General features: G+C 37.5%; 1 protein-coding gene across 3 annotated transcripts in view; it reads right to left on the bottom strand.

Annotated features, from left to right (window-relative positions):
• The window catches only part of LOC5566566 (uncharacterized family 31 glucosidase KIAA1161), a 68,977-nt gene extending 57,561 nt beyond the window's left edge, over positions 1-11,416 (bottom strand). The window contains exon 1 of one of the 3 annotated variants that reach the window (XM_021853471.1): positions 11,196-11,416. The gene's annotated coding sequence lies outside the window, so the exon portion shown is untranslated. The remainder of the gene's footprint in view (positions 1-11,195) is intronic. The other 2 variants (XM_021853470.1, XM_021853472.1) reach the window with 2 other exon arrangements.
• Positions 11,417-14,774: the final 3,358 nt, after the last annotated feature.

The raw sequence follows: 14,774 nt of genomic DNA, 5'->3' as shown, positions 1-14,774 counted from the left end.
CTGTTATGCTCAAACACGAGCAATTTGAATTTTGTTTATCAGCCCTGTAGCCTACGGGTTAAAACGTTCACACATAATGGTTTCTACGATCTCTATTTGTAAGAGCTTCAAAGAGTTCGTCACTTATTCTTGATTGCCCAGTAATTTCAGAACTTGATATCGGTCTTAAGCCTCTTAGGTAAAAGCTTTGTTTAAGGCAATATAATGTGCCGAGACGTCCAGCATTTCGACCAATTGTTCCGCGCTGTAAAGTGTCCCGCAAATTGTCTCGAATTTCACTCAAACCATTAAAATGTCCGCATTCCAAAAGCAGTTAATTCTTTAGGTTAGCTTACCAACGTGTCTGTTCAAAGTTTGAATCTCAACGGTAATGTTGTCCCTCGGAAGCTTCACGTGCGTATTCGAACGACACCGACAGCGCGCTGGCTGTCGAGCCGAGGTGACTGCGGTAGAATTGAAGTGTGCGCTGAATTTGAATTTGAATACGGACCGCATCTAAATTGTGACAAGTTTATTGATAAAAGCAGAAACATGTGTAAGTAAGTAATTTATTAAAATTCGGAGTAGTGGATAGTCTTATAACTTGGTCTACTATTTATGAGCTTGTTGGGTTAAAACAGTAGTAGTTAAATCGAATTAATCAGACAACGCAAATTAGAGACGGATAAAAAATGGAATGTTAAGTGAATGACTGAAAAGTTTTTTATGGTGAGATTTGAGCTATGAGAAAAATAATATACAGTCACTCTCCTTTACTCGATATTTCATATCTCGAGTTAGAGGACCATAGTAGAAGTTGGCTTGCCATTCTACTACTCGATGGTCCCTTGTATCGCATATGCACTGTGTTCTTTACCTCTCATTTTATGTTCTATAACTCGATAATTTCTTAACGATGGTTCTTCTAATATCGAGTAATGGAAGGTTGACTGTATATACGAAGATTTGAAACATTGATATGCAAATGACAAAACCTATGTTTTGCTGTAATCTTTGACGCAAATTGAAAAAAGCTAATTTATTACCATTATGTCATTCTTGAGCTTGAGCTTGATTAGCCACCCGTTGCTACTCCACTATTGCCAGATCAGCAGCACTTACACAAGGAACCAACCAGATGACTGCTTGGGACTAACAGATACCCTCAGTGTATAAGTGCTGTTGATCTTCTTATTTTAGGCAACCACATCAGAATACAGACCAATGAGGAGAAGGGGAGGAATTGATGATGCATTTTCAACTGACCCACAGTAGGCCACATATACCCCTGCATCTACGCCAGTTCATGTAAAAATTTCCATTTCGATACATCCTCAACCAGCGGGACTCGAACTCATGACGCTCAGCTTGGTCTTGTTGAATAGCTACGCGTTTACCGCTACGGGTTATCTACGGTTTATTGTGTGAGATCTTTACAAAAAAATGTAAGGCTTCTGTCTGATCCCCTCACCCTCGGATCATAACATAATTTGTGCATAACATGTTAGAGAAAGCAAGACTGTTTTGAATAAATGAAAACCCGAATTTAGTATTGTACCATTTAATTCCTCTAGAGTTTGTATCCTTTGACAGATACGTGTATTTCGACTTCAACTGTAAGGCAGTCTTCAGTGTCGTGTACTAGACTTCGTCAAGTCTTGAATTGAGAAGGCCAAAAGGCAGCTATGAAAGAGTATTTATCAAGATGTTTCAACTAAAACACCGAAAGTTTCAAAAACTTTGATTTCAATCTTCAATAAAAACGGTGTTTCTTAATAGTATATGTTGATGACTCGTAGTTCTATTTGATCCATTCGAAGTACAATGCATTAGTAAAATAATACGAAATGTATCACTGAAGCATGAAGAAGTAAACTAAACCATTCCTTGCCGGACAATTGCAGAACCACCGAATGTGCCAGAAGTTGCGTTTATATGCGAATTTCACACGTGCTTCGTGCGAAATAAAACCGTCGGCAAATCGATTTGTAATGCAAAGTGTACTAATATATGCTATGGTATGAACTATTTTGTCCTCTAATAATAAATCAAAATAAATGAGATCATAGGAAATCATGATAATCAACTCATTGCGCGTGTGTAAAGATGAACAAAATATAAAATAAATCGTTCGCAGGTGAAATCCACGACTCTTGTATATTAGACCAGCCCACTCATAATGTGTCCTTGTTTACACACGAGCAGTCAATCAATGATCTTAAGTATCATGCAGATTGGTGTACCATCAATATAGTTATCAATATAGGAAATCATTTTTTTTTAATATTGACTGGTATATCATGGCATGATAAAGACAATCTTACTCGATTCAACCTGATTGATTAAAAAAAAAGCTTGAGAATCTAAATATCATACGGAATATGTACATACTTATTGTTATGTAAAGTTTAGCTAAATTATCCAATAAAGGCATTGCAACACAGTTTCCAACGGTATATTGCTGATTGGAAGAACTACTAGTTTACACACCCACGCGAATCGATATGTCCAGTTAAGTGGTGTGAAAATGCCATCGATAATCATCACCAATGTCAACAATGCTTAGTGATTATACGCTGTCAGTCGATCTGAAATATATGGTAACAACAATGATGGACAGGCAAAGCCTGTTTCTACCATTTCATTTGTTTTCTCCAGTGAAGCTACCTACTGCATTATTTACGATTTCATCACGAACGATTTGTGTTTGTATGATACAGATCCATAATATCATTATCTACCGTGTGCACAGGAGATAGGTGATCAGATGCATTTTTTCCCTTAGTCGTTATCAGCGTGACCGGCGATAATTGTTACACAGGCTTCAATCTATGAGTAATCGTTTGTGTCAGAAAAATTGTCATTTGACTCCAAGTCAATGATGATGCACTAGAGATACGATTATCTTCAGGTGAATTGGAGTTGTAAATGTTGGTTAATTTTGAAGAGTTAGTTGCAATATTAACCCAAATATATCATATAACAAGTATACCATTATATTGCTGTGTGCGTTTGAAATGCAAAGCGGAAGCACCAAACGCGGTAAGATTTTTCACAATAACTTTTCTTTGCTAGGTTGGCTATGATTTGACTAAATGTTGCTAGGTGTTCTTTGATTGTGTTGTCTTACCGCATTTGGGGGACGTTTAGTCAAGATGTGCATCTCAAATACAAACAGCAATAACATCTTTCTTTTTCTATCTCTTGGTATTACGTCCTCACTGGGACAGAGTCTGCTTCTCAGCTTAGTGTTCTTATGAGCACTTCCACAGTTATTCTTTGAGAGCTTTTTTTGCCAAACTTGCCGTTTTCACATTCGTATATTGTGTGGCAGGTAGGATTATACTCTATGCCCAGGGAAGTCAAGGAAATTTCCATTACGAAAAGATCCTGGACCGACCATTTTTAACATATCTTTATGTATATAAAGAGCTTACGAAATATCTCCTCAAAGTATGTTGCTAAGTTATTCTTGATTTTTTCTCGACTACCTACTGAATTCTTTATGTGTGTAGATTTAACTGTACCAAAGTCTATATCAAACATGTTACAGCATATCGGTGAAACGTAATCGAGTTAAGCTAGACACGCGGACTTGGTACCCCTGGGGCTGATAACCAGCGTCGTCGACGACTGCGTTCGTTGGTCAAGCGAATGACCGAACCATTCCCAGAGGATTACCGTATCTATACTGGATACTAATCCCTGGAATTGTCAATGGTTTATATCCGTAGCGTAGGTGTGGGAACTTTGTTTATGGTTTTGTTTGTGTTCTTATCACAGATTGTGAAGTTTATCAGGTTATTCTATACGTGTATATGTATGTACCAGATATTTTGTTTGTTTTTTACAGTATATAGGAAATAAAACATTGTATTACAAATCTTAACCAACTTGTCCGAAGAACTAAAAAAACCCGTCACCCTTAGTCCTTTTTTAATTTCGTTAAACTGTGTACGTAGTGTGTAGACTACAATCTCTTCTTTGATACTAGCTCACTGCTCTAAAAGGAATCTATCTTATAATGGTGTTCTGCTCTTTTTACATATTTAAAACCCTTCTGGACAAAATTCAACTTTTCACTCTAAACCATTGTTTGCGGGATTTTTATGAATAAGGTACTCGGATATTCAAATGTTTGTCAATTTATTTTAGACTTTGAAATAAGAAAGCGAAGTTTTGTTTTTCTTTTCACTTAAAACCCCTGTAATAACCGCGAAGTTATAGAGGTGATGCCAGAATTTGAGTAAAATAGGTTAAGCTTTGTGTGAATTTTGAAATGTGTTTAAATATTGAAGAAGAATATTTCGAAGATGCCTGAATATTAAACTTTCATCACTAAAAGGCTGAAGAATCAGATAAAATTGTGCTCTGATTGGAAACTATATACCATCAACTTTGTGATAATCTTCCAGATGATAAAGCTTTCCACAGGGCAATTTTTTCTCATATCCATGCTGACTGCAAAAAGTACGACACATAAAGTTCTGATACCAATCAGGACTCGGACATCACAGGCATCATCAAAAACGAATCAAATAAAGAAAAATAAGTGCAATCTCTTGAAAAATGTGAATTGTTAGATAGTATTTAAGTATTTTTCTGGCGAAAAACTTTGAATTTACAACTTGATCGCTTTTTACTTGTTTAAATTAATGTATGCAACTTTTTTATTCATGTTCAATATTTTCACATTGTCGTTAATACGGATCTACTCTGCGGTATTGAATTAAGGATATCGGTGTGAATCGCAAATGATTTCAATATATAACGGATGTTCAGTAGAAAACGAGAATGATTCAATACCTTCCTGCAATTAAAGTAAAGAGCGTATTTTTATTACTCTCCAATAGAATTGCTCCCTGGACTCCCTAAAAATGGGTGGCATGTTTTTTTTTCACTCCGGTGCTGTCAGTTCAATCGAAGATGGCGTCGAAACAGCAAGCACTTCGCGAGCGTGTTGTACCGTTTTGATTCATATTACGGACACTTAAGGCCACAGTGAAGTATAACTCACATAAAAGCAAGTAAAATAAATCTCTCCGTATGATTTCTCTGCCTTATCGAACCTTCAAACGCCCTTAACTGTCGAATGGTAAGTAAAAATTTCGATTTCGAAACATGAATAATGAATAAATAAATAGAACTATGTGGACTTTACATAATTCTTATTCCGGACGCTTCCTTAATTTTGCCTCATACTCCAGACACTTCGATTCGAAATCCGGACAGGTCAAAAAAATCATAAATAGAAAAGTCAAATCGTCAAATGAAATCATTAAGCCACTAGAGAGACGCCCAAGGAAGTTAGGCATTATAAATTTTCTTAGATATCTATGGAAAATGCTTATCAAAACGAGCATTTGAAATTGAGAACTTTGGAACGGCAAAAATTGAAACATTTCGTGTAAATTTTTTCTCATACAAAGCAGAGTGTTCGGAATTTGAAGCTGTCCGTAATATGAATCAAAACGGTACTGTTTTACAAAACGCATGGTCATCGTGAAAAAAGTTTACGGTAGACCACTTTCAAGACGAAAATGTGCCTGTGAGTACAGTTTACTGGATCTTGGCATCCCTGAGCATGAAGCGGAAGGCCAGTAGCGGCCGTCCGACGAAGATAATAATAGAGTAGGAAGAGGGTCTTGAGAAAATTCTTCTGCCGTTCTTAGAGGAGCATCATGCGGATGGGAAGTACGTCTTCTGACCTGACAAGGCGTCTTCCCATTACGCCAAGAAGGCGCTGGAGTATCAAAGCACAAAATGATACCATACGTTCCGAAAGGATTTATCGGCTACCTCAGTACTCTAGTGTACAAAAATAATTGGCGGGCCAAGGATACGAAGCAGTTGATCACGAGAATCTGGAATTTTATTAGGAAGATGGACGTAAATTCCGTCCAGCGCTCTTGTGAGAGCATCGCTACTAATTTGCGTCGTTGCCTCGTACGGTTGATCAGAAAATTCTTTGACGTTTTTTGAACATTACATTTTTAACACTTCAGTCGTCGCGCTGCTGTATTTTGCACAACACAGGTAAAAAAGCTCGCGTTTCGCTCACAACAGCAGCGTGGTGGTTCTGATGGTGCCGAACCGCGCGACGACTGGAAGCTTAAATAAATAAAAATACTGAATTCGTTAAAAAAAAGTTGTATATTGTATGACAGAAAATTCTTATTTTTTAGTGAGCACCCGCTATGATATTGTTTAAACATTAAGTATTGAAAAGCTATTAATCGATCTGCTGATACATAAAAGGATGTGTCTTTAAGGCTAAGTAGCCCGTCATTCGTTTTGTTAGCCTTGTTGACACTGCGGCTCGAAATTTCAATGTGAAAAAACTCAGTCCGCATAGTTCCTATTGATCCGAAAAAGTATCACGATATGCATTGTCGTGCAGAAAGTACGCTGATACTTTTTCAGTTGCGCTATAAAATTTAAAAATGAGACTCACTGGTTTTATGATTGTAATTGTTCAAAAGTTTTTTTTTTTTTATTTAATTTATTGTCTCAACTCAATCCCAGTCTCAAAATTTATTTTATTTTAGTTAATTTTTAACTCTAAGACAGTTTTGTCTGAATCTCGTCTGTAGTTTCGAATTGCTTGCATTTGATTTGAAGTACGTAAAGTAGGTACTTCAAATCAAATCCAAGCAATTCGAAACTTCGTTAATTTATTTCAATAAAAAATGGCGTTGGTTATGGGGAGACTTATAAGATGAAGATGGCTCCAAATTTGTGCTCTTGAAAATTTGAGCTGCGGCTTCGATTTATCATCACCTACAGTATTGGACAAAACATTTGCAACTTTTTCGATTTTCCATACAAAATGACCAACTTTGGTAAGCTAGATCTCAGTTATTTATGGACCGATTCGCATGAAATTTTCACAGAACATCAGATATAACTTATATTTTAACATATATTTTTGAATAATTTTTCCAATCACGAGTTTATAAGTAATAACGGTTCAACTAAAGTGTAATTTTCGACGAAAAATTCAAAACTATTTATCTCAAAATCTGATAGCCCTACACAAAAACTGTCTTCAGCAAACTTGTTCATCTCGTTAAAATCTACAACTTTGCAGAAGATTTTTCTATTTCTTACACGTGTTTAGTTATGTCATTTATAAAAAATCGTCAAAAAATTCACTTTAGTCAAACCGTTACTGCTCTTAAACTTGTGATTGAAAAAATCACTCAAAAATATATGTTGAAATTCAAGTATTGTCTGATCTTCTGCCAAAATTTCATTTAAATCGATCCATAAATAACCGAGATATAGCTTACCAAAGTTGGTCATTTTGTATGGAAAATCGAAAAAGTTGCAAATGTTTTGTCCAATACTGTAAATGTGGTGGCCCGGGGGCATGGCCCTCCATCAATGCAACCCTGCTGCTGATGGCTCTACATTTCAACTGGGACATAATCTGCGGCTAATGGTGAATGCGTCGAAAACAATGTACCGTTTTGATTCATATTACAGACACTTAAGGTCTCATTGACATATAACTCATTAAAATCCATATAAAATAAATCATTCTAGGGGAACTTACGTATTCTCGGCAGCTTAATCCGATGCCGTGCTTTCTTTGTAATTGTCTCGGACATCAGCAGACAAATTCCGTGTTTTTCTATTTACATTTATGCGTTGCTCAATCCTCTATCGATTCACACCGACAGACATGTCAAAATGCTTTTGGAAACGTTTTTACAACGCTGCGAACATCCCTTGTCAGTGTGACTATTGTCGGCAGCCTCAATCTCTTCGGCAACTTTCCCATAACAACTGCTGGTGAATCTCTTCGGCAGCTCCAATCAGTCGCATTTTGAGGCGTGCTAATTTTAATTGATGACATCTCCGGCGATATCGTTTGTTTAGTCTCGGAAATCTCGCCAGCGGGAAGCGGGCAGAACAAAGAATCATCTGAATGTTTCCACTGATGTGTTTTGATAGAAAAATACTGTATATTTGGCGTTTGAAATTTGATTGCCGATAATAGTCGAATGGTGCCGAAGCCGTAAGTCTCCCTATATAATTCTTTAACGTTATTGAGCCTCAAATTTCGAATAATGGGTGATGATTTTAATTCCGTAACATGAAAAATTTTAAATAAATAGATATACATGGCCTTTTCATGATTCTTATTCTGGACGCTTCCTCACTTTTGATTCATATTCCGGACACTGTGATTTGAATTCCGGACAGCTCATGGAAATCATAGATATGAAAGTCAAATCATCTATTGAAATCGTCAAACAACTGAAGAGACGTCTAAGGCAGTTGGCCAATATAAATTTTCAATGGCAAAAGTTTATTAAAACGAGCCTCGAAAGTGTGATCTTTTGAACGGCAAAAATAGAAACATTACGTGTGAAATGTTTCCCATACAAAGTAGGTGTGCGGAATTTGAAGCTGTCTGTAATATGAATCAAAACATGCTAGTTGGCGGAACTGAGCGCGACAGGGCCCGCCTAGGAAGCAGTGTCACGATAGACGGGGATACCTTCGAGGTGATGGACGAGTTCGTACACCTCGGATCCTTGTTGATGGCTGACAACAATGTTAGTCGGGAAATAAGAAGGCACATCATCAGCGGAAGTCGTATCTACTATGGGCTCTAGAAGAAACTGCGATCAAGAAAGAATCACCCCGCACCAAATGCACGATGTACAAAACGCTCATAAGACCGGTAGTCCTCTACGGGCATGAGATGTGGACTATCCTCGAGGAGGACTTGCAAGCTCTTGGGGTTTTCGAACGCCGAGTGCTAAGGACGATCTTCGGCGGCGTGCAGGTGAACGGCGTGTGGCGGCGAAGGATGAACCACGAGCTCGCTCAACTCTACGGCGAACCCAGTATCGTGAAGGTAGCTAAAGCTGGAAGGATACGCTGGGCAGGGCATGTTGCAAGAATGCCGGACAACAACCCTGTAAAGATGGTGTTCGCCACGAATCCGGTCGGAACAAGAAGGCGTGGAGCGCAGCGAGCTAGGTGGATTGACCAGGCGCACCAGAACGCAGTCGAGGATGGAGAGAAACGGACATGAACCGAGTGAATTGGCGAAATATTGTTGGCGAGATATTATCAAGATAATTGATGTGAAACCAAATAAATAAAATAAATTCTGATTGGTTCAAGGGAATTCTGCCAATGGTGGAAACAGTTAAGAATTTCGAGTTTCTCCAAACTTGCCAATAGTTCACCAAGAAATTAACAAATAATCATCAGCGAAATCTGTCGAATTTTATCATGTATTGAGTTTAAAGCTAGGAATTCCGTATTTAAAACATTACACAAGTTACATTTAAAAATTACAGTATTGACTCGATTTTGTTAGCCCCTTTTTGAGAAGAACTTTTTGCTGTCTCCGTATCATAGTCGGATTTTCTCCAAATATTGTCAACACTGTTCATGTTCCTATTAATATCCTTAACATAAGAGAAAAAAACCTTCACAAATAGCTTACACTTTGCTGAAAAATAATCCGAAAAAAGGGCTGGCAAGATCGGGCCTTCTATGCATTTTATGTATTGAAAGTTTGAACTTTAACTAATAATGCTCTCTTGGAAAACAAGAAAAAAAAATACATGACTCCGCAGACCCCTTGACATTTTTCGTGATTTTTTTTTTCTGTGTTGGGTGTATAATCACTGCGACCATTTGTTTGATCTATTGTGATACACCACCCATTTTAATGTATAACCGTATTCAAGGTGATAGATTACTATGATTAGTTATCTTCAACTCATGATTTCGGTATTTTCAAAATGGGGAATAATATGTCGTATAAACCGAACTACTTTGAATGGAGCTAAGGACCATATATCAGAGGGCTGTAGAAACCCTTGATCAAGATACTTTAATCTCACAGCAAAAAGTGCAACGCAGTTACACAGAAGGTGTTCAGAGGTTTCTGTTTCCTCACTACTAAAGCGACAAACATCATCTTCAATTCTTTTGATCAGTCGTAAATGACATTTAACTAAACAATGTCTTGTAATGTAATGTGTATGCACACAGATCTTTTTTTGACAGGGCAAGAAGTTTTTGTGTATTTGATTTATTGGGTGTTATAAACTTTTTAGATTGGCGGGCTTCAACAGTTTTATTCCAATTGGTATTTACCAATTTTTTCGTGATAGCCTGATCTTTTATATTTTTGTTTGTTCACTATGATATTCGGTAAACCTATTGCTTAAATTGTAAATACCATACATCGAATGGTTAAAAGATCCAACACAAATGTTTCATAATTTCAAAATTTAAAAGAAAAATTGATAGTAATCCATAGCTAAATGTTCTCTAATCTCAAGTTACGCTTATGAAGCTTCTAAATTATTTTAAAACAAATTTCTAATAAGTAGAACTTTTTTCAAAACATTAAATTAGTTGCTGTTGTCAAATATAACATTCACTTTTATCCACAAAATTCTGGGAAATGGCACCCCCCAAGACTCTGACCGCGGGGCCCCCACAATTGTAAATTCAGCGCTGTGTTTTGGCTAGCACGAAGATATTCTTTGCCCAGGAGAGCCTAGAAAAAGTCGAACTCCAAATGATCCTCTATCAGCAGAATACGAACCCACGATCATCAGCTTTGTCTTGCTGGATAGCTACTCGTTTATCGTCACAACTGTTTGATCCCTCTTGAGAGTACGTACATAACACGACAATTGAAATAAAACCGCAGTTAGAAGACGACATATCATTTTCTTAGATTTTTAATAATATAAGGATATATCTAAGATACTATTCCTGGATCGAAGAAAAAAATTCAGTCCAGAACTTTAGAGCCATCGCACAATGTTCATCGACACCAAGCATGCGTTGTAAGGATGTTGAACACTTTTTTTCCATAGAGTTTCACAACATGCTCGATGCTTGGTAGTTAAAACATCTATAAACACTAACGAAGGTTTCACTGAAAATCGATGATTTTTTTTTTTCATTTCTTCCATACATACTTCCAGATATAAAACTCGGAGAAAACCTTTCTTACAAGCACTTAATGGATCGTGTTTGATGCAAACACTTTCTAGTGATACAAATACACAAAAGCTGAAAATTTAACGATTTTTACTTTACTAATTTGCTTTTTAATCTCAAAACGATACCAACATGTCACTCTCTTCATAAACAACCCGATCGGCACCAGGCACATCAATCAACGGTCGAAATAGCACGTCACAAATCAACCCAGCTTAAATCACCTGTAATAGCCCAATTGGTCACTAATCACAACAATACAGTTCCCCTCCGATGGGGAAAATTACCCTTCGATATCGTTTTCAAGTCACCACCGCGCGTTCCGCTCTTCTATGTCCACCAACAACGCAGCACGAATCCACGCTCGAAAGCTCTCAACGCTCATCGATATGCGCCGGTCTGTAACTTCCAATCGCAACTGCTGAACCAATCCCGTGGGGGAGGCCTAGAACCCTAGGGTGGAGACTTGTGCTTGCGCTTACACGGCATGGGCTCCACCGCGAGCCCACAATCAATGGCGCAAATCGGCGAGATATGGGTCCGTGCGACCGCAGAAAACGGCGACGACAGCCGCGTGCGGCGCGGCATTGAGAGGCGTTTGACAAGGAGATTGAGTGACTACCGCCCAATAAGTAACTTACCACACCATGGTGCTCCACAGACCGTGATTATTAAAAAAAAAACTGTTTACCAGTCGTTTCTATGGCTAAGCGGAATGAATGGGCACGCTGAATTATCCAAACAAAAAAATATGAAAAAAATATCTATGCTGATGTACGTTTATTGAATTAGCAAAAAATACAATGTTTGATCATTTTAAAGAGATAAAAATTGAAATTTATCTGGGATGTTTTTTCTAAGGGTTGGGTTTTTAGTGGGCTATCTTTGGATTCCGAAATGATTCACCTTAAAGAGCATCTTTTCAGCTCTTTGTTGGGCAATATTTTTATTCAGCTGTCGTTAGCCATGAATTACCATTAATTAATTATTGGTAATTTACCATTATTGAACAATATTTAAAACATGCATGTTTGTGGCTCTGAATTGTTACATGGAATTGAAATTCAAGAAACTTCTGGAGTAGATGGGGATATTCTTAAAGGTATTCGTGGTTTAATAATGAAGAAATGTTGGGTAACAACCTCAATTTAATGCTGATGAAATACCTAGAGAAAATCATGACAAAATGCCTAGAGTAATACATGGGGTAATGTAACGTATTCCAAAAAAAATCTTGGTTGGATTCTTGAGAGACCTTACACAATTACTCTTTTAGTATTTCCTGGTTCCTGGTTGTTCTATTGATATTAAATCTTCAAGCTGTTTAGTGGAATACCTATAAGTAAATGGAAAAGTACGCATTTAGTACTATACCATTTAATTCCACTAAACTTTGTATCCTTTGACATATACGCGTATTTCGACCTCAACTCTAAGGCCATCTTCAGTGTCGTGTATTTGACTCGAATAGTACACGACACTGAAGACGGCCTTATAGTTGAGGTCAAAATACGCGTATCTGTCAAAGGATATAAATCTTAGTGGAATTAAATGGTGTAGTGATTGTTCAATTTTTTTTCCTGGATAGTCTATTTTTGGTCTGTTTTTTGAAGCTTGTGGTTTCCAATTTCAGACCCACAGGCGCTACCAGGATAGAAAAGTTTTGAATTTATTGTTTTCGGTTGTAGGCAGCTATCCGTCATGCTTGGTTAAGTCTTTCCTTTTCGGTTTTAATTTTGATCGAATTCTACAGCAAAATCATTTTTTGATACTACGTAGTAAAAACGTAATGTCAAAGGGGTATGTAATAAAGAGAAATTAACCTCATAGAACGCATCTTTTATTATTTTGTGACATTCTCTTAAAATCGGAAATCTTCTTCTCTTCTTTCTGGCGTTACGTCCCCACTGGGACAGAGCCTGCTTCTCAGCTTAATGTTCTTATGAGCACTTCCACAGTTATTCACTGAGAGCTTACTATGCCAATGACCATTTTTGCATGCGTATATCGTGTGGCAGGTACGAAGATACTCTATGCTCTGGGAAGTCGAGAAAATTTCCAACCCAAAAAGATCCTCGACCGGTGGGATTCGAACCCACGACCCTCAGCTTGGTCATGCTGAATAGCTGCGCGTTTAGGGGCTGTCCATTATTTACGTAAGGGTTTATGGGGGGAGGGGGGGTCTGAGATTTCTTACGCGACATACAATTTACTTTAAATTTTCATACAAAAAATCTCACGGGGTTGAAAAACCCCGAAAATTGTCTTACGTAATTAATGGACCACCCCTTACCGCTACGGCTATCTGGGCCCCTAAAATCGGAGATCATACGGAGAATTATATTGAATGTTTGTCTTAAAAATCAAAAACTCACGACCTTTAAGAAGATATTTATGATCAATATATGCTAACACACAAAAAAGTAGAATATATTCTTGGAAAACTTGTGTTGCTACTATAGTACGGATTTTTTTCTTTTCGCTGTACCGGTAATAACGGTAACTGAATTCGTGAAAATATTCTATGAAACGAAGAAAAGTTAGAGAAATGGTATATGTGTGTTTTTTTTAATTTGCCCTTTCATGCAATTTAGCTATAGAAAACGACTCTAGTGAGCACAGATTTGATGGAGGTGTTTTCAAGATAATAACGGTCTGGGGAGCACCGTGCACACAGCTTAGCGGTATCGTCGTCGGCCAGCAATAGGTGCGCGGGTGCGCGTGAGCTGCTTACCTATCTGGCTGGAGGCAATATAAATCAGTCGTCGATCTAATGGCATCTGCGCGACCCGGTTGATACGCGTCGTCAATATCTACTACTGATAGCAAACGAGGGAAGACATGTGATTGGGATAAAGCGTGTGCGGTAGGTAGATCTTCAATTTCTGAGAGGTTTGTTGACTGGGTTTGTATTTCCTTCGGGGATCTTGTGCGGCGTAAAGTACATCTGATGGAAAAGGGACTAGAATTTCATAATATGTAAGAGTATGATGAAATGCTATCAATAAACTATGAGGGCTTTCTGGAGGCGGAGTCTGAATTAAGTCTACCCTCCGTACAAATGACAAATGTTTAAAACAAATTTTAACTTACATAAAATTGTAGAATGTGACAGAGGAAAATCTATAAAAGAGTGGGTGTCCCACATACTAAGATCAAGAATGAAAATCGATTACAGAAGAATAGATGATATTCTAGTTTGGAATATTAGTAACGAACCACGACAAAATGCTGCACTTTGGTTGGCAGTACATTGTATAAGTTGGCTAGTAAACCCTGTAAATAGTGATAGTCTGTATGTTTTCCAGAAAATTATAGGAGAGATCAGGTGGTCAAATGTAATTTATATTGTTTAAATAAATCTATAAAATAAAAAAAAAAAACAAATTTGTGCACTTAAATCTACACGAGGAGTGGAATAAAAGATCTTTGTCTTTATTCTACCTACAGTTCTTGTCCATCCAGTTTTCGCCCGATTGACAATCGCTAATCGCTTCACGCTGATGCTTTGTACGAAAATCGTCTCTTCAAATTTAGTAGAATGAAGATATGTTTAACGATGCTTATAAGCTCTGTAAAATTTCTGAACTGCAACGACAAATAAAATTTAAACCTAAACGCAAAAATTGAAATTTTTTGAACTCAATCCCCCGTCCGTAACGCTTTTTGTATGACAAATTTCATTTTTTTTTTGTAGGATTCGTAACCCTTGAGCCTACTCCTCCAGTCTTCTTAGAGCGATAAGTAATTTGTGGATGGCGCCTTTACCAAAATAGGATGATAGTGTTGTCTAACACGGAACA

The sequence above is a fragment of the Aedes aegypti genome, chromosome 3, assembly GCF_002204515.2.
Source record: "Aedes aegypti strain LVP_AGWG chromosome 3, AaegL5.0 Primary Assembly, whole genome shotgun sequence".
Classification (NCBI taxonomy): domain Eukaryota; kingdom Metazoa; phylum Arthropoda; class Insecta; order Diptera; family Culicidae; genus Aedes; species Aedes aegypti.
The sequence above is the reverse complement of the archived record's forward strand: the minus strand, read 5'-3'. Positions and strand labels throughout refer to the sequence as shown.